Source organism: Dendrobates tinctorius, unplaced genomic scaffold (genome assembly GCF_039654945.1).
Source record: "Dendrobates tinctorius isolate UK_male_01 unplaced genomic scaffold, ASM3965494v1 ptg000022l, whole genome shotgun sequence".
In the NCBI taxonomy this organism is placed as follows: Eukaryota; Metazoa; Chordata; class Amphibia; order Anura; family Dendrobatidae; genus Dendrobates; species Dendrobates tinctorius.
Genome location: NW_027361690.1, coordinates 119,474,349 through 119,502,283, shown reverse-complemented (window position 1 = coordinate 119,502,283; position 27,935 = coordinate 119,474,349).

The window sequence follows — 27,935 nt, the reverse complement described above, 5'->3', positions numbered from 1 at the left end:
AGAAGTCAGGAAGGTGGGGGAAAAAAAAAAAAAAAAGATCCAAAAAGGACAGATTAAGCATTGATAGCAGATGGATGCAGGGGTGATTAAGGGGTTCAGCTGATGTTAATAGTCTAGAAAGAGGCCATGGATCATGGCCCCTCCCTGGCTAAAAACCATCAGCTCTCATCCGCCCCAGAAAATTCACATTTCTAAGATGCGCCAGTTCTGGTACATAGCCTTGCTCTTCCCACTGCCCTATAGCGGTGGCATATGGGGTAATAGTTGGGGGGTTGAAAGGGGACATCAAGCCTTGAGGTTAATAATGGAGAGGCGTCAATTACTAATCCCATATCGTCAAATTGTCAAGAAAACACAGACACCCAGTAAAAAAATCCTTTATTATTCTTAATTAAACCATACCTACAAACACCCCTAATCCACTCGAAGCTCTCGTTCTCCTGTAAATAAATTCTCCTGTAATAAATATAAAATAAAAAAAACAAAATAAAATACCTTACCTGTCTGCTGTCCCACGCCGTAATCCGTATCTGGGGGATATACATTTTTCAACCTGGACGGTGCTAAGATGCGACCATCCCGGCTAAAAAGCCACTGGTGAATGAGGAGATGCTGCCAGCGCAGCCTCAGTGAATAGCGCTGACGTCACAGTCTGCATGCCCTCACAGCCTGACCAGGGCTTAACTCTGGAGCGTGGGAAAATGCCAATTCATTTTCACACGCTCCAGACTTCAGCACGGGTCAGGCTGTGAGGGCGCGCAGACTCAGTGACGTCAGCGCTATTCACAGAAGCTGTTCTTGCAGCTGGGCTGAACTTCTGTGACCTCAGGACCGTGAGAAAATGCCAGTGATGACTGGCGCCTGAGTGATAAGTTACATTTAATGGTACAGTCAGCTTTACTTGTCCCTGTTCCTTAAAGGGAACCTGTTACCCCCTCCAGGAATTTTTAAGCAAAAGAGCCACCTTGTGCAGCACTAATGCTGCATTCTGTCAAGGTGGCTCTTTTACTTAGCATCCCTTCCACCGCAGAAATAGTGTTTTTTTTAAAATTGGTCAGACATACCTGAAGTTTGTCAGGGGGGCAGGTCTCCCCCCCAACAGAATCGCCTCACATCTGTCAGTCATGTCCTGCTTTTGAATTTGGTTCCGCCTCCTCAGGGTTTATTTCTTTTTTTCGTGCCTGCCTCTAATATTCTGATGTCACCACAGGTCCTGCCTCACAGCTGCCCTGCCCCTATTGGTCACATGGTGCTGTCATAACAGGTCCTTCTCCACAACTGCAATGCTGAGCTCCGCCCCTCCTGGTCACATGGTGCTGACGTCATCACAGGTCCTACTTGCATCACTACTCTGCTGAGCTCAGGAGCAAGAAAAAGAAATGAATGCTGAGAAGGCGGCGCCAAATTCAAGAGCACGACATGACTGACGTATGTGAGGCGTCTGTCAGAGGGGGAAAGACCAGCCCCTCTGACAAACTTCAGGTATGTCTGACCAATTTTAAAAATGATTTCGGCGGTGGAAGGGACGCTAAATAAAAGAGCCACCTTGACAGAATGCAGCATTAGTGCTGCACAAGGTGGCTTTTTTCTTAAAAACGCCTGCAGTGGGTGACAGGTTCCCTTTAAGTTATCCCCATTAGCCTTTTGCATCCTATGTGCCTGCAGGCTCCTCACATATTCACAGCTGATCACCGTGAGAATTTCAGATCTGCACGTGGGCCAATAATATGCCATATGCAAATAAAGTCCGTGGAGCCTCATTTAAGAGTCTCAAAACACGGGACTAGCCAGATCTTCCTCCAGGAAAGGACCCAGGCAAGGGGTGGCTCCTTTCGGAAACCACCATTTTAAGTGGCCCTTTAAGTCAATATCCAGCTCTTTAAGAGTTTACAGATATGACAAGGGAAATACCAAGGCCAGGTATCCATCCACAGACAGCTGTTTCGGGGTGTTGCCCATCAGTGTGGAGTAGGATTCTGGCTAGGTGGGAGCAATGCCTAGTAGACCAACTAAAACAATCACTGACCTCAGGGAGACCAGTCAAAGAAAACACTGCGGCAGCCGGCAAATGCGCTCAATCAGTGAAATCCTAGGTGCATTGCTCCCTGGGAAATACGAATATGCAAATAAAGTCCGTGGAGCCTCATTTAAGAGTCTCAAACACGGGACTAGCCAGACTCTAAAGAGTAATATGCCATAAGGATACTAGGTGCGAGGAAATCGCACCTTAAACAGATTACATATGGAGAACACTCCTGCGATTCTCGGCCGAGAAAAATCGGACTGATTTTTACATACGGCAAGTGTGATTCCGGCCTAATGGGAATATCTGTCTTACCTGTGGACAGCGTGCAACACAAAAAAAAAAAAAAGAGTGGGAGGTAAATGGCTTGGTAAAACGTCCCCTAGATATAACTACTGATCGCTAGTGGCTTAATAATCCAGACCCACTTTACAAGGGATTGCGCTTTGATTTTTATATTCATGATTATGTAATTATTTTTAATATTAATTTAAGTGTAGAGTCAAATTTATTTTTTCCTAAAGCCACTGCCATTTATTTGCTGGTTGGCAAGTTTATGAGCACAGTTCAAATACGGCAGCCCCTGGGCATAGGGACTCTGGTCAGTGTCTGACCGCATCTCCAGCATTGTGGCTGCCTCCAGCAGTGAGCAGGGCACACCTCCTGGGCTGCTCGATACACACCTGTTGGTGTAGTTTGGACCATTGCAATGTAGTCTGGAGCTGGGCTCCGAACTACAATTTCCTCTGGTCACCACTCATAGTGTTCTGTGGTGAGCTTTGACAGGAGCGGCAAGCATTACAGAGGTAGCGCAGTCATGTACAAGACAGGCTGTTGTAATGCCAGGAACTTGGAGATGCAGCGATGAGCACAGGTCAACAGCCTGGTATTGTGCTACTAATACAAAGCTACTCAGCCGTTTTCACCACTGGGAGACGTTACCACCGCAGCACAGCTCTGAACAATGGGAGTTGTGCTGCAGCAGTAACTTCTTCCAGTGGTGAGAACAGGTCAGCAGCCTTGTACGAGTAGTACAAGGTCAGGCTACCGACTTGTGCTCACTATCGCTGACACTGTAGTAGTGTATTAATCTCACTACTGAGCTCTGCTATACCAGCGCAACACCTCAGACCTCAGAATGAGACTTTATGCTGACATAGCAGAGCCGCAGATATCACAAAGTATGTGACGTGACGCGCAGACCTGCATATATAATGCCCATTGTGTGCGATAATAGCCCGCAGATACATGATTCTCATCCCAGCGTGTGATGTAGAGACATTTAGCTAATCCTTGCATGGTATACACTCAGAGCATCTAATAATCTAATACTAATGTATGATACAGTCTACATATCCCACCAATGACAACATCTGCAAGGAGTTTGTATGTTCTCCCCGTGTTTGTGTGGGTTTCCTCCAGGTACTCCGGTTTCCTCCCACATTCCAAAGACATACTGATAGGGAATTTAGATTGTGAGCCCCAACGGGGACAGCGATGATAATGTGTGCAAACTGTAAAGCGCTGCGGAATATGTTAGTGCTATATAAAAATAAAGATGATGATTATTATTATTATTATTATTATTATTAATTCCAGCCTCCATTTATGTCTTTCTATGCACCATGATGGTGTTTGGGATGAGGGCTGTTAGTCAAATGGAACAACTGTAGCAGGACGTCTGGCTCATAGCCCAATGTCATCCAAACGCCTTTTGATGGTTTGTGTAGACATGGTTTGAAGTCTTAAGCTTGGTATGTGAAGACTAATGTTATGTCCGGTACGAAATGCATCCATTGTGGAATAAGTGGTTAGTCTATTTCTCCAAAGTGTCAAAGGAGCGTTTTTTCCCCCAAAACACAACAACGCTAGGCCGCATTTTGCTCATGCTACCATGGACTGCAGCATTCAGACCTTTCACTCATCTGGGAAATCTTGGTGGACAATGGCAAAGGGAGCTGCTTGCAGCGGATCTTGATGATTTGCCCAAGTGCATTCAGAGTGGCAGAAGATTCCTCAGACCAACCATTAAGAACATTATTGATATCAGCCAAGGCATGCAAGTGTGGATTTTTCAGCGTATGGCGCTCATACTGAATCAAAACGAGATGTTTAAAAAATAAAAAAAAAATCCCAACGATTAACATATTACCATGTCTAATAATCCAGCGATTTCCAAGATTGCACAACTTTTCATAGGGTTGCAATTACAATGTTGAGTGTTGAAATCACAAGCATAGGTGGAGACTACACTGAGTACAGTGTACTAAAATTGAAGAATTATTAACCTGTAATTCGATTTTCCCAAACCATGATAGCACTATATGGAGAGAGTATCCACCCCCAGGAAACCTACAAATAAAAAGGCCACATTTCTCCTTACCCCTCAGTGTGTTTACAGAGCATAAGAGGTAACGTGTCTTTAGAAACACCAAAAAAAAACCAAAAAGCTAAACCTAATATAAATACCCTTCCCACCCACTCATCAAGTGAATAAGAGGGAAAAGACATTCCACCACCATAAAAAAGTAAGGGAGGGAATAAGCAAAGTGTTGTCATAGTTTGGGAAAATCCAATTATAAGCAAGTAATTATCTTTTCCCTACACCCTGACAGCACTGTACTGAGAGACTAATAGGAGAAATCCCTAGAGAGGGTCCACTGCAGAAAGAACCTTTCTTCCTGACCCTGTATTGTGGCCTATATATGTAGTAGTTCATAAGGGGAAGCACGCAGTGTGGGGTGCAGCACGCAAGCATCCCATAAGCAAAGCATCACAGAAGCTAAGCATCCAGCAAAACGGCAGTTATACATGGCAGTTAGTCAGGGCAGGAGACAGGTAACCCACACTTTGCTCTCCCCTTTAACCATGTGCTTTATTTTTATCCTCCTGTGTTCCCTTGCCATCCACATTCACCACCCCATCCCCCCTCCATCACGAGTCATACACATCAGCCCCTCTATACTTCCCTTTCCCATGTACAGCTCCCACGCACTCCTTACCTTCCTGAGAAACCTCAGCCCATCTTGCCCAAACACATCACAGAAAAAAGCTACTTACAATTCCAACAACTATTTGCTCTTTATCTTCCTACTCCTACTGATTTCAGGGGACATCTCCCCCAACCCTGGTCCACCATCCCCCAACCTCAACCCCTACCCTACCTCATATCGAAAGCATAATAATCTTATTAACATTACTTGCTTTCCCTCATCTACATCTTTTAATTGTGCCCTCTGGAATCCACGGTCTGCTTGTAACAAGCTTCCTTTCCTACACAACTACTTTCTGAACAACTCTCTTAATCTGTTGGCCCTCACTGAAACCTGGATTCAGGATTCTGACACTGTCTCTCCTGCTGCCATTTCCTACGGTGGCTTACAATTCTCTCACTCCCCGAGACCCACAAACAGACATGGTGGTGGAGTCGGCATACTCCTGTCCCCACAATGCACTTTCCAGGTCATCCCCCCAGTTCCATCACTCTCATTCCTTTCTTTTGAGGTCCACACCATCAGGCTCTTCCGTCCCCTCTCCCTCAGGGTAGCGGTCATATACCGGCCCCCAGGCTCACCCACCCACTTCCTTGACCACTTTTCAGCCTGGCTGCCGCACTTCATGTCCTCAGAACTACCAACTCTTATCCTGGGAGACTTCAACATCCCCATTAACAGCCCTACTTCCACATCTGCATCCCAGCTTCTATCACTAACCACCTCTCTAGGCCTCTCACAGCTTTCAATCTCTGAGACACATAAGGACGGTAACACCCTTGATCTGGTCTTCTGCCGGCTCTGTTCAATCTCCCACCTAAATAACTCACCACTTCCACTCTCTGACCACAACATTCTCTCCTTCACGCTCACAAATCCTCACCCACCCCAGCACACTCCTACCTATCACACATTCAGAAATCTACAAGCCATTAACCCTCAGACACTTTCAGATTCCCTACACTCATCACTGTCCCCAATCTCCTCTCTTTCTTGTCCTAATCTGGCTGTTCATCACTACAATGACACTCTTAGAAGCACCCTTGACCAAGTAGCTCCCCTCACCCTCAGAACCTCCAAACACAGAGTAAAACAGCCCTGGCTCACATCGCAAACTCAACTTCTCCAGCGATGCTCTAGGAGTGCTGAACGCCTATGGAGAAAAACCCGCACACCAGAAGACTTCATCCACTTCAAATTTATGTTAAGAACCTATAACGCTTCCCTTCACCTCGCCAAACAGACCTACTTCACCACCCTGATCTCCTCACTAGCCAACAACCCCAAGAAACTTTTTGACACTTTTCACTCCCTCCTCAGGCCAAAAGCACAAGCCCCTATCACAGACATTTGTGCTGATGACCTGGCCTCCCACTTTACAGAAAAAATAGATAATATCCGTCAAGAAATCTGCTCCCAACCACCAAGTGCTGTGACTCCCATCCCTTCCTGCATCTCCCCTGGCTCACTTTCCACATTTGATCCCATCACAGAAGAAGAAGTCTCCAGACTCCTCTCTTCTGCTCGTCCGACTACATGCACTACCGACCCCATGCCCTCACATCTCCTCCAGTCTCTCTCTCCAGTCGTCACAACCCACCTAACTACAATCTTTAATCTCTCCCTCTCCTCGGGCATTTTCCCATCCTCCTTCAAACACGCCATTGTTACTCCATTACTAAAGAAACCTGCTCTCGACCCATCCTGCACAAACACCTACAGACCAGTCTCCAATCTCCCTTTCATCTCTAAACTTTTGGAACGCCTAGTTTACTCCCGCCTTACCCGTTACCTCTCCACTCACTCCCTTCTAGACCCTTCACAGTCTGGCTTCCGCCCCCTACATTCGACTGAAAATGCACTCATCAAAGTGACCAATGACCTTCTGACAGCAAAACGTAACTGTGACCACTCTCTGCTCATTCTTCTTGACCTATCTGCAGCTTTCGATACTGTTGACCACCATCTCCTACTCTCTAGGCTCCAGTCACTAGGCATTAAGGACACTGCTCTCTCCTGGTTCTCTTCCTATCTCTCTGACCGCTCCTTCAGTGTTTTGTTCTCTGGCTCCACATCATCTCCTCTTCCTCTTGCTGTTGGGGTACCTCAGGGCTCAGTCCTTGGTCCCCTTCTTTTCTCTCTCTACACGGCCCCAATTGGACAGACCATCAGCATATTTGGCTTTCAGTACCATCTTTATGCTGAAGACACACAACTATACACATCTTCCCCCGACCTCACCCCCGCTGTACTACAGAACGCCAGTGACTGTCTGTCCGCAGTCTCCAATATCATGTCCACTCTCTATCTGAAACTCAACCTCTCTAAAACTGAACTTCTTCTGCTCCCGCCGTCTACTAACCTCCCTAAATCTGACATTTCCCTCTCCGTGGATGGTACCACAATAACACCCCGGCAGCAGGCACGCTGTCTGGGTGTTTTGTTTGACACCAATCTCTCCTTCACATCCCATATACAATCTCTTGCCCGCTCTTGCCGCTTACACCTAAAGAACATCTCTAGAATCCGCCCTTTTCTCACTATGGAAACAACAAAAACCCTCACTGTTGTATTGATCCACTCCCGCCTGGATTACTGCAATGCTCTATTAATTGGCCTCCCCGTCACTCGACTATCCCCCCTCCAGTCCATACTTAATGCAGCGGCCAGGATCGTCCATCTGGCTAATCGGTATTCGGACACGTCCGCTCTTCGCCAGTCCTTACATTGGCTGCCCATTCATTATAGGATCCAATTCAAAGTACTTGTTCTCACCCACAAAGCTCTCCACAGTGCAGCACCCCCTTACATTTCTTCCCTCATTTCTGTCTATCGGCCTAGCCGATCGCTGCGCTCTGCAAACGACTTTCGACTAACCTCTGCACTAATCCGTACCTCCCACTCCCGACTCCAAGACTTCTCCCGTGCTGCTCCTATCCTCTGGAATGCTCTACCCCAAGAAATCAGGACTATCCACAATTTGCATAGTTTTAGGCGCTCCCTCAAAACACACTTGTTCAGAGCGGCCTATCACGTTCACTGATCAAAGTAATTCTCTGTGTAAGTGTGCTTGTGTAGCCCATTCACTATCTCCATCCATCCTTCACTCCCTCAAGATGGCTGGACCTTCATTGTAAATACACCATTGTAAATTCACCCCTGTACTCTGTATCTCCCCCACCTCATTGTAGATTGTAAGCTCTCACGAGCAGGTTCGTCTCATTTCGTCTTATTTTGCTTCAACTATTGTATTGTTAACGTTGTTACTTATGACTTGTGTTTTGAAACTGTTAAACTGTAAAGCGCTGCGGAATATGTTGGCGCTATATAAATAAAGATTATTATTATTATTATTCTTCCAAAGGAAATATCAGTCATATTGAACCTGTAGTGTTTAAAGTAGAGGGAAAGGACCAGACTGTATTTGCAGATCTGATCAATGGAAGCATTAGCATTCTCTGTCCAAGAGGTAGCCATGGCCCTTATAGAATGAGCCTTAATCTCTAGAGGAAGATTCTGACCTGATGCCGAGTCAAGGTTATGGTTGTTCTAATCCACCTAGCTATGGTGGATTTACTAGCCTCCTTAGGCTACTTTCAGACTTGCGGTAGGAGGCGCAGCGCAGGGCTGCTGTTAAGCTCCGCCCCCTTCGGTCAGCTCCTCCTATGGGTGCATGACCCTATATTTAGCGTTGGGTACTCTGGCATGCTTTTGCCGGCGCATGTGCCCTTTTGGTGCTGCGCCAAAAAATGCAACACTGTGCGTTTGGCGCAGGTCGGCGCAGCACTAAAAGGGCGCATGCGCCGGCAAAAGCATACCAGCGCACGACCAGCGTACCCAACGCTAAATATAGGGTATGCTGGTCGCATGCAGAGTCATGCGCCCATAGGCGGAGCTAACTGGAGGAGGAGTGGCCAGGGGCGGAGCTTAGCAGCAGCCCTGCACCTCATAACGCAAGTCTGAAACCAGCCTTACCCTTATTCGCACCATCAGAAAATACAAATATTGAAAAGGACTTAAATCAGGGGCTTGTGACTTCAAAGTTATTTTAAAGCAGGCACCTCCTGACATCCAAAGAATGAGAAAACTAACTCGCCCTGAGATTTAAGATTCTCAGAGAAAGACGGCAAAACTATTTTCTGGGATCTATGAAAACAGGAAACTACTTCCAGCTTTTCTCCCGAATCAGGTTTTGGGATCACCTTGTCATCTGGGAAGGTTGTGAAGGGTAGATTAACCAAGATGACCTGTAAGGCCGGGGTCACACTGGCGAGGAATACGGACGAGTGAGAGGCGTTAAAAGCACGTATTAGACACAGACCAATGATTCTCTATGGGGTCCCTCGCACCAGCCGTATATTTCTCATCCGTATTCTACGCTCCGTGCCAATCGCAGCATGCTGCGATTGTCAGCGTACTACGGCCGTAATTCGCCAATGCAAGTCTATGGGTGCGCAAAAAATACGGATTACACACGGACCATACATGTGACCTGCGAGCAATACGCACCCGGTGTCTTTTAGCAAAGCCAGTAATTCAGTGCGCGATACAGTAAACTCACACTGACAGTTTTAATAAAGAAACGAAAGAATAGATATAGACACATAGAATACATATATATATACAGTATATATACACTCACTGGCCACTTTATTAGGTACACCTGTCCAACTGTGTGTTAAGACTTAATTTCTAATCAGCCAATCACATGGCGGAAACTCAGTGCATTTAGGCATGTAGACATGGTCAAGACAATCTCCTGCAGTTCAAACTGAGCATCAGTATGGGGAAGAAAGGTGATTTGAGTGCCTTTGAACGTGGCATGATTGTTGGTGCCAGAAGGGCTGGTCTGAGAATTTCAGAAACTGCTGATCTACTGGGATTTTCACGCACAACCATCTCTAGGGTTTACAGAGAATGGTCCGAAAAAGAAAAAAAATCCAGTGAGCGGCAGTTCTGTGGCCGGAAATGCCATGTTGATGCCAGAGGTCAGAGGAGAATGGGCAGACTGGTTCGAGCTGATAGAAAGGCAACAGTGACTCAAATTGCCACCCGTTACAACCAAGGTAGGCAGAAGAGCATCTCTGAACGCACAGTGCGTCGAACTTTGAGGCAGATGGGCTACAGCAGCAGAAGACCACACTGGGTACCACTCCTCTCAGCTAAGAACAGGAAACTGAGGCTACAATTTGCACAAGCTCATCGAAATTGGACAGTAGAAGATTGGAAAAACGTTGCCTGGTCTGATGAGTCTCGATTTCTGCTGCGACATTCGGATGGTAGGGTCAGAATTTGGCGTAAACAACATGAAAGCATGGATCCATCCTGCCTTGTATCAACGGTTCAGGCTGGTGGTGGTGGTGTCATGGTGTGGGGAATTTTTTCTGGGCACTCTTTGGGCCCCTTGGTACCAATTGAGCATCGTTGCAACGCCACAGCCTACCTGAGTATTGTTGCTGACCATGTCCATCCCTTTATGACCACAATGTACCAACATCTGATGGCTACTTTCAGCAGGATAATGCGCCATGTCATAAAGCTCGAATCATCTCAGATTGGTTTCTTGAACATGACAATGAGTTTACTGTACTCAAATGGCCTCCTCAGTCACCAGATCTCAATCCAATAGAGCATCTTTGGGATGTGGTGGAACGGGAGATTCGCATCAGGGATGTGCAGCCGACAAATCTGTGCCAACTGTGTGATGCCATCATGTCAATATGGTCCAAAATCTCTGAGGAATGCTTCCAGCACCTTGTTGAATCTCTGCCACGAAGAATTGAGGCAGTTCTGAAGGCAAAAGGGGGTCCAACCCCTTACTAGCATGGTGTACCTAATAAAGTGGCCAGTGAGTGTATATATATATATATATGCATTCTATGTGTCTATATCTATTCTTTGGTTTGTGTTATAAACCCTGTCATAGGGCTCCATTATATGTCCATTTTGCAAGCCTGCGAGAAAATCTCGCCATACGGATTACATACGGATGCTGACATGCGCAAAATACGCGACCACACCTTGCTTACGAATGACATACGGATCACTGTTTAGGGGCCATTCAACCGTATTACTGTACTCAGTGTAGTCTCTACCTATGCTTGTGATTTCAACACTCAACTATGAAATTGCAACCCTATGAAAAGTTGTGCAATCTTGGAAATCGCTGGATTATTAGACACCTTCTGATACATTTTGGTATAGATACAATCTTTTCATCGCCCGTTATTGCATTTTAATCCAATATTGTGGCGACCAAAAAAACGAAATTCTGCCGTTTTGACTTTTTTTCTTGCTACGCCTTTTACCGATCAGATTAATTCTTTTTAGATTTTGATAGATCGGCCAATTCTGAATGCGGGGATACCAGATGTGTTTTTTTTATTGTTTTATTTTGAATGGGGCAAATGGAGGGTGATTAGAACTTTTATATATATATTTTCTTACATTTTTAAAACTTTTTTCTTACTTTTCCCTTGCTTCAATAGTCTCCACGAGAGACTAGAAGCTGCGGTCTTCCGATCGCTTGTGCTACACAGAGCAGGTCTTCAGCACTGCTCCATATAGCTAAAATGCTCACTTGCTATGAGCACCGATCACTGGGCGGCGCTCATAGCAATGCGGCAATTACAACCACAGGGGTAGTATTCCAGCCATGCACTGGAGTGCGCCACTTATAAAACGGTTTTATGAAGGCATGCCTTTTGTTGGCATACATGTATTCAGCCCGACGTTTCATGCACAATTGCACATCCATAGGTTTTTCGTATACCTATTAGTACATTTGTTTGTGTATTTTCCTCTCATGTACCAATTGATAATTTCCACGACCAATATGGAGACACTATCACCAATATTTCATCATTGTATGTTCCCCCCACACTTTTTTGATTGTCTTCTGGAACTTCCTTCTCTAATTTTGTCCACCAAGGGACATACATTGTGAATCTTGAATGTTGCTTGTATACAATCCTCCTGCCTAGTTAGGCATTTGTGTTCACAGAGCATGTTCATGCACACTTTCCTTCCAGCTTCCAAGTAAATGTATACATCCTTGGAGCATTGCCATCTTTCGCGCCCTTATGTGAGGCGTTAATTAAAGCTATTTACATGTGTGTCCTGTTGTAATTTTTTCATTAAAGTTTCATTGAGTCTAAAATGGGTTGTCTACTATTAGGGGTTCCATTGCCTATTTATACATTTATTTCTCAGTTTTCTATTGAGTAAATGCATGTTTTGCATATTACTGGCAGCTTCATCGCTCCTTTATATACTTTTACACTTTGGCCTATCTATTGACCACTGTATGGCACAGATTTGTGGGAAGGGAAGCAAAAGGCCAGAAAACCCATACACCTGACAAATGCTATTGAGAACTCTGCTATTAGAAGTGGAAAGGAAGAACAAAGACAAAAAAATCAAAATAATAAAAATATTGGAGAAAGAGAAACCAATCACAAACTAAAATGTTTCTATACTAATGCACAAAGCATGAGCAACAAACAAGGAGAATTGGAACTACTAACACAGGAAAAGAAATATGATGTCATTGGAATCACTGAAACTTGGTGGGACGATACACATGATTGGAATACAAGACTAGAAGGATACAACTTATTTGCAAAAAACAGACTTGATAAACGAGGAGGAGATGTCGCATTGTATGTTAGAAACGCGTATATCTGCACAGAGATTGAAGCTTCAGAGACTGGGAGTTCTGTGGAAACTGTTTGGGTAAGAATACAAGGACAGAACAATGGAAAGGACACCATTGTAGGCATTTACTACAGGCCGCCTGTGCAAGCTGAAGATATGGATGAACTCTTTATGCATCAAATGGCCAAGTTCTCCAAAAAATATGACATAGTTGTCATGGGAGATTTCAACTATCCAGACATTTGTTGAGAATCTCTCTCAGGCAAAACTAACAGGTCAAGGAAATTCTTATCCTCTCTTGCTGACAACTTTATCTTCCAAAAGGTAGGGGAGAAAACAAGGGTAAGTGATACCTTGGATCTAATCCTTATAAACAGGGAGGAAATGGTTGAGGAGGTAAAAGTGGCTGGGACCCTAGGAGGAAGCGACCATGCTATTTTAGAATTTTGGATAACTAGAGGAGGAAGACCTGTGAAGACTCAGACGTCAAGGTTAGATTTCAGAAAGGCAGATTTTAAGGGATTCAGAAAGAGAATTGGAGGGATCCAATGGCTGGATATCCTTAAGGACAAAAATGTCCAGGAAGGATGGGAAATCTTGAAAAATGAAATTCTCAAAGCACAATCGTTAACAATTCCGAAAAGAGGGAAGAATAGGAAGTGTTTAAGGAAACCAGGATGGATGAACACAGGACTTAAGCACATGCTAAAAAGGAAGAAAGAAATGTATATAAAATGGAAAGAGGGAGGCATATCTAAAGAAGAATATAATGCTGTCTGCAGAAATTGCAGGGCACAAATCAGATTACTAAAGCTGACAATGAATTGAGGCTTGCAAGAGATGTCAAAAGCAATAATAAAGGATTTTGGGGATATGTCAAAAGTAAAAGAAAATTCAAAGATGCTATAGGATTTTTACAGGATGAAAATGATGAAATAGTAAGACAGGATGTTGAGAAGGCCGAACTTTTAAATTCCTATTTTGCATCTGTTTTCTCTCAGAAACTAAATGTAACATCAACGGTTCTTCACTGTCCTATTAAGGGAATAGAAGAATCCAGGATATCTATAAACAGAAAGTTAGTGAGGAAACACTTAGCTAACCTAAATGAATTTAAGTCTCCAGGTCCAGATGAATTACACCCCAGATTTCTGAAGGCGATAGCAGAAGAAATTATTTTTGAACCACTCTCCATAATCTTTGAAAATTCTTGGAGAACAGGAGAAGTACCAGAAGACTGGAGAAGAGCAAATGTTGTTCCTATCTTCAAAAAGGGGAAGAAGGTGGACCCAGGCAACTATAGGCCGGTGAGTCTGACTTCTATACCAGGAAAGATCTTTGAACAAATTATTTAACAACATGCATGTAAGTACCTGGACAAGAATGAAGTGATTAAACAGAGTCAGCATGGGTTTGTAACTAATAAGTCATGTCAGACTAACTTAATTTCCTTCTATGACAGAATCACTGACTGTGTGGATCAGGGAAATGCTGTAGATATAGTATATCTTGACTTCAGCAAAGCATTTGACAAAGTTTCTCACACAATCCTTATTGAAAAATGGCTAAGTATGGAATGGACAAGGCAACTGTTAGGTGGATTCATAACTAGCTTAGTGATCGGACCCAAAGAGTGGTCATAAATGGCTGCACATCCAGTTGGAAGAATGTCTCAAGTGGGGTATCACAGGGCTCTGTCCTGGGCCCTGTATTGTTCAACATCTTTATCAATGATTTAGATGAAGAGAAAGATTTCCAGTTTGTCAAGGAGTGCTTCCGGCTGATTCATTAATTACTCTGAGTATTTCAAGGAATATCCAGAAAAAGAACGGGGGTGTAGATCTAAGTGCAGAGTTTTAATTATGTCAGATAGAAATAAAAAATTCTTCTCACCTTTTTGGTGTCTTGTTGCTCAGCGTATAACCCTGTGTTTGGGTACTGGAGTAATCGTCTGGATCTGCTGGCCTGCAGCTCAAAACAGGTGGAACGAACTACCTTGTAGGAGATTCGTCAGAGAATGCAGAAAAGGATTTCCAGTTTGTCAAGGAGCGCTTCCGGCTGATTCATTAATTACTCCAAATATTTAAAGGAATATCCAGTATATTATTAGACATAAAAACATAACGCGTTTCGGCTATACATAAAATTAGCCTTCATCAGGTAAAATCATATATATCTTTAAAAGACACATTTATATAGGGGAAAAAAAAAGTTCCACCCTTCAATCAATTATCATCGATTAAAAACACATGCACACCTCTCCAAATTGTTGGGAGGCTAGTTGTAGGTGGAATCTATATTGCTTGGAATCTAATAAAAAAAAAAAAACATTTTCTATGTGGGTTTTTTTTTCCCTTTTTTCCCTTTTCCTCCCTCTTCCTTCCCTTTCCTTTTCCTTTTTCCTTTCTTTTCTCCCTTCTCTTCTCAATAGAAATATACTTCTTCCATGTTTAAAATTAACATAATTAATACTCTGAGTATTTCAAGGAATATCCAGAAAAAGAACGGGGGTGCAGATCTAAGTGCAGAGTTTTAATTATGTCAGATAGAAATAAAAAATTCTTCTCACCTTTTTGGTGTCTTGTTGCTCAGCGTATAACCCTGTGTTTGGGTACTGGAGTAATCGTCTGGATCTGCTGGCCTGCAGCTCAAAACAGGTGGAACGAACTACCTTGTAGGAGATTCGTCAGAGAATGCAGAAAAGGATTTCCAGTTTGTCAAGGAGCGCTTCCGGCTGATTCATTAATTACTCTGAATATTTAAAGGCTCTGTAGAGTAAATATGTAAGTGCGATAAAGATATAGGGAACATGGATGCATGAGTTCTAGCCCCGACGGAATTTCGTCGCTGGGCTATGGACACTCAATGGAATGATCCTGCACTAAGGAGTCAATTTTTGCATGGGGTTTCTGGAAGGGTTAAACAAGCTCTGCTAATGTATGAGACTCCCGCCTCTCTGGAGGCTGCTTTGGTGCTTGTAGTACGCATTGATCGCCGCTTTCGTCAGAGGTCGCAGGAGACATTGCCTGTGGGGGGGGCAGTCTCTGGTGAGGTTGCCTCAGGTGAATCCGTGGAACCTATGCAGATCGCTGGTATATCACATACACATAATAACAAGCATAAATGTCCCTTGACCAGAAAACAAAGGGTCTGTTTTTTTTGTGGCAAAAAAGGACATTTTATTAATGCTTGCTCCCTGGTACCGAAGAAAGACGTGCCAGCGGAAAACTGCTAGGCTCAGAGGGTTTGGAGGAGTCTAGTCTGAGCCTTTGCATATCCTCCGTGGTGGTCTCCCAGTGTTTGCTCCCTGCCAAGGTAGTAATCGGGGGCCAAGAGCTGTCGATAACTGTATTTGTAAATAGTGGTTCAGCCGCTAATCTCATTGATGAAAAGTTTGCGCGTACAGCGGGATTTAAGGTGGAGACGCTGCCTAATCCTATCCGGGTGGTTACCATCAATGCCTCCCCTCTCTCACAAGGGGAGATTAAAGAGTTTGTGGCTGATGTAAAACTCCACATTGGGGTCCTACACTCTGAGCGGGTAACATGTAAGGTGCTCAGTAATTTACCTGCTCAGGTAGTTCTGGGGTTTCCATGGTTGTCTATGCACAATCCGGTGATTGATTGGAAAACCCAGGACTTAATCCAGTGGAGCAGATATTGCCAGGAGACTTGTCTGGCCGCGTGTATCTCCGCTGTGACTCCTAGCATCCCGGAGCCACTGCTGGACTTTGCTGATTTATTTTCTGAAAGAGGTTGTTCAGAGCTGCCACCGCACCGACCCTATGACTGTGCTATTAGGTTAAAACCGGGGTCCAAGTTACCGAAAGCCAGGATGTTTAATTTCTCAGGTCCTGAGAGGCAAGCTCTCAAAGAATACTTTGCAGAAAGTCTAAGCAAAGGGCACATCAGGCCTTCATCCTCTCCATTGGCGGCGGGGTTCTTCTTTGTCAAGAAGAAAGATGGCGGATTACGCCCGTGTCTGGATTTCCGGGAACTCAACCAGATTACGGTTTGTGACCCATACCTGAAGCCACTGATACCCAATTTGTTCAACCAGGTGTCTGGTGCCAAATGGTTTTCCAAGCTTGACCTCAGGGGGGTGTACTATCTCATAAGAGTCCGTCAAAGGGATGAATGGAAGACGGCATTTAATACCCCTAAGGGTCATTTTGAGAATTTGGTGATGCCATTTGGGTTGACGAGCGCGCCAGCAGTATTTCAACACTTCATAAATGATGTCTTTTATCATCTCTTGGGGAAATTTGTTATTATATACCTTGATGACATTCTTATTTACTCACGCGACCATGATGCACACATAGAGCATGTTAGGCAGGTATTGCAGTTGCTCAGGGAGAACAAGCTCTATGCCAAGCTTGAGAAATGTGTATTTGTCGTCCAAGAATTGCCTTTTTTGGGTTATGTAATTTCCGCCTCAGGGTTTAAAATGGACACCGCTAAGGTGCAAGCGGTGCTGCAGTGGGATCGGCCTGATAATCTCAAGGCGCTTCAGGGATTCCTGGGCTTTTCCAACTATTATAGGAAATTTATTAAGAATTTTTCTACGATTGCTAAACAGCTCACCGACATGACTAAAAAAGGTACCAATTTTTCTGACTGGTCTGAGGCTGCTGTGCACTTGTTTGAATTCCTCAAAAACAGTTTTGCTTCATCTCCCATCCTGGTTCAGCCTGATTTCTCCCTATCATTTACCGTGGAGGTGGATGCATCTGAGGTTGGAGTGGGGGCGGTACTGTCTCAGGGTCCATCCTTGGGCAAATTGCATCCGTGTGCCTACTGCTCCAAGAAGCTGTCGCCTGCAGAGCGTAATTACGATATTGGTAACAGGGAATTGTTGGCCATCAAGTTGGCATTTGAGGAATGGCGACACTTCTTGGAGGGAGCTGTCCATCAGATTACTGTTATAACAGACCATAAAAATCTGCTTTATTTAGAGTCTGCTAAACGCTTGTCCACCAGACAGGCTCGCTGGGCATTATTCTTCACCCGGTTCAATTTTTTTGTGACATACCGACCAGGTTCTAAGAATACTAAGGCGGACGCCTTGTCCAGATGTTTTCCGGGTGGGGAGCCACATGAGGATCCCGTGCCAATCATCAAAAAGGGAGTTGTGGTCTCGGCACTCACGACAGAAGTTGAAGCAGAGATTGCTGAGGCTCAGGAGGAGGTACCGCCGGATCTGCCTCCTAATAAATCGTTTGTGCCACTATACCTACGCTTAAAGGTGTTAGGGGAACATCACGATACTGTCCTGGCGGGCCACCCAGGGGTTAAGGGCACTCTGGAACTTGTATCATGTCGTTTTTGGTGGCCCAAAATCCGGCAGGACGTGGCCTCATATGTGTCAGCCTGTACCACGTGCGCACGGGCCAAGACACCACGCTCCCGTCCTGCTGGCACGTTGCATCCTCTCTGTGTGCCCAGTAAGCCATGGACTGAGATTTCCATGGATTTCATTACGGATTTGCCCTCCTCGGCTGGGAACACAGTCATTCTGGTAATAGTTGATCGGTTCTCTAAAATGTCGCATTTCGTTGCTTTGCCATCTTTGCCCAATGCGAAGACCCTTGCTCAGGTATTTATTCGCGAGGTGGTCAGACTTCATGGTGTCCCGTCTGACATTGTATCTGATAGAGGTACACAGTTTGTGGTAAAATTTTGGAGAGCTTTTTGTTCACGCCTAGGGATTAAATTGTCTCATTCATCGGCTTTCCATCCGCAGTCGAATGGGCAGACTGAGCGTATGAACCAAAACCTGGAACAATACTTACGCTGTTTTGTGTCTGACAATCAGGAAGAGTGGTCGGCGTTTCTTCCTCTGGCTGAATTCGCAATAAACAATCATTGTCAGGAATCGTCTGGGGAATCTCCTTTCTTTTGTGTTTATGGTCAACATCCCCAATTCTGTACCTTGCGCCAAGGGTGCTCTGCGGGCATCCCTGAGGAGGACCAGTTGGGAGCACAATTGTTATCCGTTTGGAGGAGAGTAAAGCAGCGCTTGCTGAATGTAGGTTCTAGGTACAAACGTGTGGCTGACAGTAGACGTGTGCCAGGTCCGGACCTGTGTGTGGGTGATTGGGTGTGGTTGTCTACAAGGAACATCAAACTCAAAATACCATCGCTTAAGTTGGGTCCCAGGTTCATTGGTCCGTTTAGGATCTCCGCAATTATCAACCCTGTGGCATTTCGTTTGGAGTTACCTGCCGTATACAATACAAGATACATAATGTGTTTCACAAGGCGTTACTTAAGAAAGTCGTGGGTGCTGTTGATGTTTCTCCCGCGCCACCACCTCCCGTCTTGGTGGATGGCACGTTGGAATTTGATGTGTCCAAGGTGGTTGACTCTCGGGTAGTGCGTCGCACTCTACAGTACCTGGTCCACTGGCATGGCTATGGTCCTGTGGAGAGGACTTGGGTGCCGGCTTCGGACACACATGCGGACCGACTGATTACAGTGTTTCATCGCCGCCATCCGGACAAGCCGGGTCCTCGACATTGTGAGGTTCCTGGGGTCCCTCGTATAAGGCGGGGTACTGTCATGTCGGACACTGTTCGCACCAGGGTGTCCGTCAGACAGTGGTAATACCCCATCCTACCACTTGGTTCTCAGCGGCACTGGTTGGTCTTCTGATCCGGCTTGGATTGGGTTAACCAGGTTGTCATTCTGGCTGAGGGCTTAGCCACACCCTCTGTCTTTAAATTGTCCTGCTTGACTATGGGCATCGCCGACTATAGCTCTTGCCTTGTGCTAGCGATACCGGTCTGGAGTGGTGGTCTAAGGAGCATACGGTTTCTGGTGTAGTATATTCCGTTGTTGCCATTTTGTCCCCCTGTGTTGTATTTTTTGGTTTCCCTTGCACATTATTGTATTCTCTTGTGTGTACGTGGTGTGGTGCGTTTCCTTTATCCCTGTCCATACTTATTTGTGGGGTCTGGTGTTTGGTCTCCTCACTGGGTGGAGGGTGGTGGGTTCAGCTTAGGACTGGACAGGAGACAAGGACAGGGTGGAAGCCCAGGCAGGCACACCTTCAGTGTAAACCCTGGGTTGAGGGACAGACAGGGTTTCCCCTAGTCTGAGGGACACCGCAGGGGTCCTGGGGTTTCAGCCTAAAGTTACATAGGCTTCCCATGACATTGGGTCTAGCATTCGCATATACATCTAATGTTTAACTATTATTTTGTGTATGAATGCACTGTGACTTGCTCAGCGCAAGTGCTGCTTGATTCCCTGTTACAGGACTTACATATGATGCCTGCGCATGCGTTGTCTGATAGGCATTATTTGTATACCATTTATGATCTTTTTGAACTGTATAAAGCGCATTATGCCCTGTAAAGCACATGTGCCGTTTTGTTGGCTTATATTTTCTGAACCTTTATAGGTTCAATGCCTTCTTTGCGATATGACTTCAATGTGATAGCTGCGCATGCGCTGTTTGTCCTGTGGTAAGGTGACGACCTCTGTGTTAAAATGTAAATGTGGCGTTTGCGCATGCGCCCTGTATTGGATCTAGCACAAGCGCAGTCTGACCTATGATGAAACATAGATGTGTAGATTTGCACAAGCGCCCTTTATTGTGGCTAGCGCAGGCGCTGTTTGATCTCCTGCCCAACTTTATTGTTACATCTGGTGACGCTAACAAGATGGCCGCGGCCGCGCGATTCCTCTGATGCCTCATTGCAGTAAGATTCTTCTTTTTAACTTAATTATGTTGCACGTGTTCTTTTCATAAATATATTGGGCACACACTGATGCTCAGCGCTTCATCCTCCCTTGAGAAAGCCACCTGGGTAGTGGCGATACGCATGGGGCCTTGCTCCCCCCACTATTCCAGCCCACATCTGCACCATGCACTTTATTTTTGATGTACCTTCATGCTTTTAGGAGCTTTCATAGAATCATAGAATCATAGAATCGTAGAGTTGGAAGGGACCTCCTGGGCCATCTGGTCCAACCCCCTGCTCAAAGCAGGATTCGCTAAATCATCCCAGTCAGATGTCTGTCCAGCCTCTGTTTGAAGACTTCCATTGAAGGAGAACTCACCACTTCTCGTGGCAGCCTGTTCCACTCATTGATCACTCTAACTGTCAAAAAGTTTTTTCTAATATCTAATCTGTGTCTCTTCCCATTCAATTTCATCCCATTACTTCTAGTTTTTCCTTGTGCAAATGAGAATAAAGTTGATCCTTCTACAATGTGACAGCCCTTTAGATATTTGTAGACAGCTATTAAGTCTCCTCTCAGTCTTCTCTTTTGCAAACTAAACATTCCCAAATCCTGCAACCTTTCCTCATAAGACAGGGTTTGCAGACCGGTCACCATTCTGGTCGCTCTTTTCTGAACTTGCTCCAGTTTGTTGATGTCTTTTTTAAAATGTGGTGCCCAAAACTGGACACAATATTCCAGATGAGGTCTGACCAAAGAGGAGTAGAGGGAAATAATGACTTCACGTGATCTAGACTGTATGCTTCTGTTAATACATCCTAGAATTGCATTTGCCTTTTTTGCTGCTGCATCACACTGTTGACTCATATTCAGTCTGTGATCTATTAGTATACCCAAGTCTTTTTCACATGTGCTGTCACTTAGCCCTATTCCTCCCATTCTATATATGCTTTTTTCATTTTTATTGCCCAGATGTAGTACTTTGCATTTCTCCCTGTTAAAAACCATTCTGTTAGTTGCTGCCCACTTCTCCAGTTTATTTAAATCTTTTTGAATCCTCTCTCTCTCTTCTCTAGTATTAGCTATCCCTCCTAGCTTTGTGTCATCAGCAAATTTAATCAGTTTACCCTCAATTCCTTCATCTAAATCGTTGATAAAGATGTTGAACAATACAGGGCCCAGGACAGAGCCCTGTGGTACCCCACTTGAGACATTCTTCCAACTGGATGTGCAGCCATTTACGACCACTCTTTGGGTCCGATCACTAAGCCAGTTATGAATCCACCTAACAGTTGCCTTGTCCATTCCATACTTAGTCATTTTTTCAATAAGGATTGTATGAGAGACTTTGTCAAATGCTTTGCTGAAGTCAAGATATACTATATCTACAGCATTTCCTTGATCCACCCAATCAGTGATACCGTCATAGAAGGAAATTAAGTTAGTCTGACATGACTTATTAGTTAGAAACCCATGCTGACTCTGTTTAATCACTTCATTCTTATCCAGGTATTGACATACATGTTGTTTAATAATTTGTTCAAAGATCTTTCCTGGTATAGAAGTCAGACTCACCGGCCTATAGTTGCCTGGGTCCACCTTCTTCCCCTTTTTAAAGATAGGAACAACATTTGCTCTTCTCCAGTCTTCTGGCACTTCTCCTGTTCTCCAAGAATTTTCAAAGATTATGGAGAGGGGTTCAAAAATTTCTTCTGCTATCTCCTTCAGTACTCTGGGGTGTAATTCATCTGGACCTGGAGACTTGAATTCATTTAGGTTAGCTAAGTGTTTCCTCACTATCTTTCTGTTTATAGATATCCTGGATTCTTCTATTCCCTTAATAGGACAGTGAATAACAGTTGATGTTGCATTTCCTTTCTGAGAGAAAACAGATGCAAAATAGGAATTTAAAAGTTCAGCCTTCTCAACATCCTGTCTTACCATTTCATCATTTTCATCCTGTAAAAATCCTATAGCATCTTTGACTTTTCTTTTACTTTTGACATATCCCCAAAATCCTTTATTATTGCTTTTGACATCTCTTGCAAGCCTCAGTTCATTTTCAGCTTTAGCTAATCTGATTTGTGCCCTGCAGGTTCTGCAGACAGCATTATATTCTTCTTTAGATATGCCTCCCTCTTTCCATTTTATAAACATTTTTTTCTTCCTTTTAAGCATGTGCTTAAGTTCTGTGTTCATCCATCCTGGTTTCCTTAAATGCTTCCTATTCTTCCCTCTTTTCGGAATTGTTAACAACTGTGCTTTGAGAATTTCATTTTTCAAGATTTCCCATCCTTCCTGGACATTTTTGTCTTTAAGGATATCCAGCCATTGGATCCCTCCAATTCTCTTTCGGAATCCCTTAAAATCTGCCTTTCTGAAATCTAACCTTGACGTCTGAGTCTTCACAGGTCTTCCACCTCTAGTTATCCAAAATTCTAAAATAGCATGGTCGCTACCTCCTAGGGTCCCAGCCACTTTTACCTCCTCAACCATTTCCTCCCTGTTTATAAGGATTAGATCCAAGGTAGCAGTTCCCCTTGTTTTCTCCCCTACCTTTTGGAAGATAAAGTTGTCAGCAAGAGAGGATAAGAATTTCCTTGACCTGTTAGTTTTGCCTGAGAGAGATTCCCAACAAATGTCTGGATAGTTGAAATCTCCCATGACAACTATGTCATATTTTTTGGAGAACTTGGCCATCTGATGCATAAAGAGTTCATCTATATCTTCGGCTTGCACAGGCGGCCTGTAGTAAATGCCTACAATGGTGTCCTTTCCATTGTTCTGTCCTTGTATTCTTACCCAAACAGTTTCCACAGAACTCCCAGTCTCTGAAGCTTCAATCTCTGTGCAGATATACGCGTTTCGAACATACAATGCGACACCCCCTCCTCGTTTATCAAGTCTGTTTCTTGCAAATAAGTTGTATCCTTCTAGTCTTGTATTCCAATCATGTGTATTGTCCCACCAAGTTTCAGTGATTCCAATTACATCATATTTCTTTTCCTGTGTTAGTAGTTCCAATTCTCCTTGTTTGTTGCCCATGCTTTGTGCATTAGTATAGAAACATTTTAGTTTGTGATTGGTTTCTCTTTCTCCAATATTTTTATTAATTAGATTCTTTCGTCTTTGTTCTTCCTTTCCACTTCTAATAGCAGAGTTCTCAATAGCATTTGTCAGGTGTATGGCTTTTTCTGGTCTTTTGCTTCCCTTCCCATGTTGTTCTAGTTTAAAGCTCTCCTTACAAGTGTAGCAAGGCGACTTCCAAATACATGTTTTGATTGAACTGGTTCCCAGTCTTCTCTTTTTCTGGTAATATATGGCAATTGCTGCATTTGTTTAAACCACCTAGAGGTATACAGGTTCTTACTTATACATAGAGCTAGGTTATTAAACTTTCTGAGTGCACTATTGAATATTTAGAGGGGCACAGATTTTAAAATGTGTATTCTTTGCCAGTTTTCTCACATCTAGACCCCTCAAAGTCGCTTCAAAAGTGCTGCATTTATTTAAACCACCTAAGAGGTATATAGGTTCTTCCTTATACATAGACCTAGTACTCTATTTTTTGCTTGGTGCTGTGAATAGCCTTATCTGTAGTGTGCATATGAAATGGCATTATAGACTACTTGTGACTATTTGTATAATAAATGCGTGCGGTTTATATTCTCTAAATACATCTGTTTCTATCTGTGGGATTTTGGATGTGGGAGGGTCATTTTATCATAACCATATGACATGACCAGCTTGCATTTTTGCATGTTTTTAATTGTTTTTATGGGTCTAGTGTTGTTCCATGTGTGTGTCTTTTTTGCTTAATAAAAATATTTTTTTGTTTACTACCCAAATTACAATTGTGGTGTTCACTTTTCATGGGCAAGTCGCTTTTTCCTGTTTCAAACCACAGGGGTCTGCCGCAGACCCGGGTTGTCATGCCAACCTATCAGCGACCTGCGGACATGTAACACGGGAGCTGATGGGCGGGATTAGTGACACATTTCCGCGAGCGTGTTACATGCTGCTGTCAGAGATTAACAGCAGCATTTAACATGTTAATAGCCAAGGGTGGATCGCAATTCCACCCACTGCTGTTAGAGGCACATGTCAACTGTTCAAATCAGCTGTCATGTGCCGGAAAAGTTGTGGGCTCACCGTCGGATCCCGCAGCAAACAGGGGCAGCACACCTTAGACATAACTATACGTCTAAGGTGGTAAAGGGGTTAATAATGTTATAAAACTAATAAAAATAGCAAAATATTTCCCAAAATTAAAGCAATTTAACAATATCTTGTCTTACAAAAAACAAGCTCTTACATAGCTACAGGTATGAAAAAAGTTACGGCACCTACTATATGTTGACACATAAAAAGAAATCATTTGGTTAAAAGACAAAAGCAGATTTTATTTTAAAAAAATAATTACATTTAAAGAACATAAACATATTTGATTTCATCGCATCTGTAATGACACAATCAATCTAAAAATTAGCATTCTATTTATCCCACCGAAAGAACACCACAAATAAGCTAGACATGCTGTTTTGGGGTCACAATGCTTAATTTTTTTTCATAAAAATCAATAAAAGTCATATAAACCCCCAAATCATAAGAATAAAGTCTACAATTTAGAAAAAAATTGACCAGCCTATTCGAACAAAATAGATCAAGTGTGAACAGGAGCAAGTTGCTAAGACTGCTTAATATGCAAACATAAGGACCAGCACTAAGATTTATACAATCATCGAATCTGCCTGGCTGAACTGAAGTGGTTTTATTGTGAAGTGGAAGTATCAACGAGGAACATCCACTCTTCCACAAAGAGGTAGACCATGCAAGATCACAGAGTGGAGTTGTTAATGGCTGACTTTGTCTTTAGGATAAGTCATAAATATTAGATCACTGACGGTCTCACTTTCGGAACCCCCTCTGTTCAGCTGTTTGGAGATGCTAAAGTTCCCATGTGTGTGTCACAGCTTCTTACATCTTTAGAGTCCTGTTTCATTCTCCTTAAAACAGCTGATCTCTAGGGTTGTCGATAGTCGGACCCCACCAGGTAAAGGGGCTTTGCTTCCTCTCAGGCAGAGCTTAAACTGTAGTGGACAACCCCTTTACAGTTTTCACACGTACCGGAGACACTAATACATGTAGACCCATTCAAGTGAATGGGTGTTGTGAATTCTCTTGATCTGACTTTTGAGTCAGGGCTACCTCTGGTGGTTACTGCTGGTAGTGGAGCTGGTCGGATTGATAGAAGTCAGCCATCTGATGACGATGATTGGAAGTCAGGGGTCACTGATTGGGAGGATATAAGTGAGCAGGCTTCTCTCAGCTGCTGCTGGTGATTGTTTCTTCCTGTGCATTTTGAGGTCTGCTGTCTCCTGCCTGATCCAGCATTTTTCAGTTAACTTGTTCATTTGCTAATCCTTTGCATCTGATATGGTTTTGCCTCTTTCTGCTTTGCTGTGAGGGTTCAGCGTGCTCCCTGCTGGGGCTCTGCTGGACCCCGCTCCATATGTTACAACTTGTGTCAATTTGTTCAGTCGCCTGTTATGTTAGTCTCTTTTGCTTTACTGCCAGTTCACACCAGAATGCTGATATAGTGGGGGAGAGGTCGTGAGACCTCAGTGTTTTTTGTACATCAGACGTGTTGGATTTGCCTGTCCTTTCCTGTCTAGACAGTTTGGGCCCCATCATTTGCTCAGTCTATTTTCTACCTGTGTTTGTGTCTCATCTTGTCTCACCGACAATAAATGTTTGGGGGCTATCTATTCCTTTGGGGTTCTACTTCGGTGCAGTTTAAATTTTGCCTTTCTTGCTTTAGGCTTAGTTAGCTCTCCAGCTGTGCCGAGGCGTCTAGGGCATCGTAGGTACGCCCAACGGCTACTGCTAGTTGTGTTGTTAGGATTAGGGGTCTGCAATCTGCTAATTTACCAACCTTTCTGGTTTTCTGGTGGCCTAGTCTATTCCTGCCATCCTCCTCGGTGACCAGTTCATAAAAAATGAGTTTGTGCACATGTCAGTGTGTTTCCATGGACCGTGTGTCCATGGGCAAAATATGCTAAAAAGTCTGTTTTTTAACAGCAGCAAGGTCTGCAAAACATCCCACATACTGATGACACATGGATGACTTCTGTGTGTCATCAGTGTGACACATACAGGCTCCTGGGAAGCAGCTGTACTGTTAGCGCTGTGCCCCGGTGTCCGGTGCTGAAGACGACTCTCATCATTCTCTCCGACTCAGCCAGTGATCAGCGTGAGCAGGGGAGAATGTTGAGTGTTATATTCAACTGATAACTGTGAGAGCAGGTGTAAGGGGGTGAAGAGGAAGAAGAGCCAGAAGGAGGTTACCTCTACTGCTCCGTGCCGGAACCACACAGCCAGGCAGCAGGGTTACCAGGGGGAAGACTTGCTGACCTGGACTGACTGCACCATGTGACTGTAAGGGGCAGTTGGGGAAGAGAGGGGGCGGTGGATCAGAAGCAGAGCAGGCTAAGGGTGAGAAAGCAGAGCACGCCAGAGACAGAGGAGCACGCATCACGTAGATGCTACAGCAGTGAGAGAACTCCCCGTCAGAGTTTATACATATATATATGCATAAACTGTTTATGTGTGTATTTGTACTGTAATGTTGAAGAATCATGAATCCCCAGACTGCCCACCCAGTATTTCTGTAACTTGCATTTTACTGCTCTGTGTTGCAGATTTGTGGAAACAAGTGTATTTTTAAAGGGAACTTATCACCAGTGTTTGAGTCTTTCAACAAATGCAGCCACCTTTTATCTACTCTGTGCTACATTACACCAACATGTACCGTATATTAAGTCCTGACCCCATTTACTCACAAACAAAACATTTGATTTGCTCCCACGCTGCATTTAAGTGAGGATGGTCAGGCATCATCTCTGTAGTGTGAGTGCCTCCTTTCTGTTCCTAAACGCCGCCCTTCGGCTCTGATAAATATGGATGACTTGTCATCCAGATAGCACAACAAAATCCTCCGTCTGCACAGTAGCATCGCCGTCCCACGAAGGCGCACTTTCACCAGTGCTGGAATTAAATATTTTGCCGCATATGCATTAATGTGCCTTGCTCCACCCACAGAGCAAAGTGGACGGGCCGGCGATGATGCAGCACAGGAGCAATGTTTCATTGCACTATGTAGATGATGTAGGATGAGTCTTACACATCAATCAGCATCGGAGGATGGCGATTAGGATACACGCCCCCCACAACATAAAATAGGTCACTTGTGAGAATGACAATTATTCCAGGCTGGAATCTCGTGACATCATAAGGCTTCACTTTGGTAGCGTTGATATGATGGCCGCCTTCAAATTATTCTAGTTACCAAAAATGTAAAAAGTGATGAGGACGGGAGAAGGGTTTAATGCAACAGTTTAAATAATAATAATAATAATCCCCGTATTTTGAGAGCTATAATTTTTCCATATTTCAGCCCACAGAGTTATGTGACAGCATGTTTTTTCGCGGACTAGTTTATGTTTTTATTGGTACCATTTTTGGTCACATGATTTTTTTGATCGCTTTCTATTCCGATTTTTGTACAGGCAG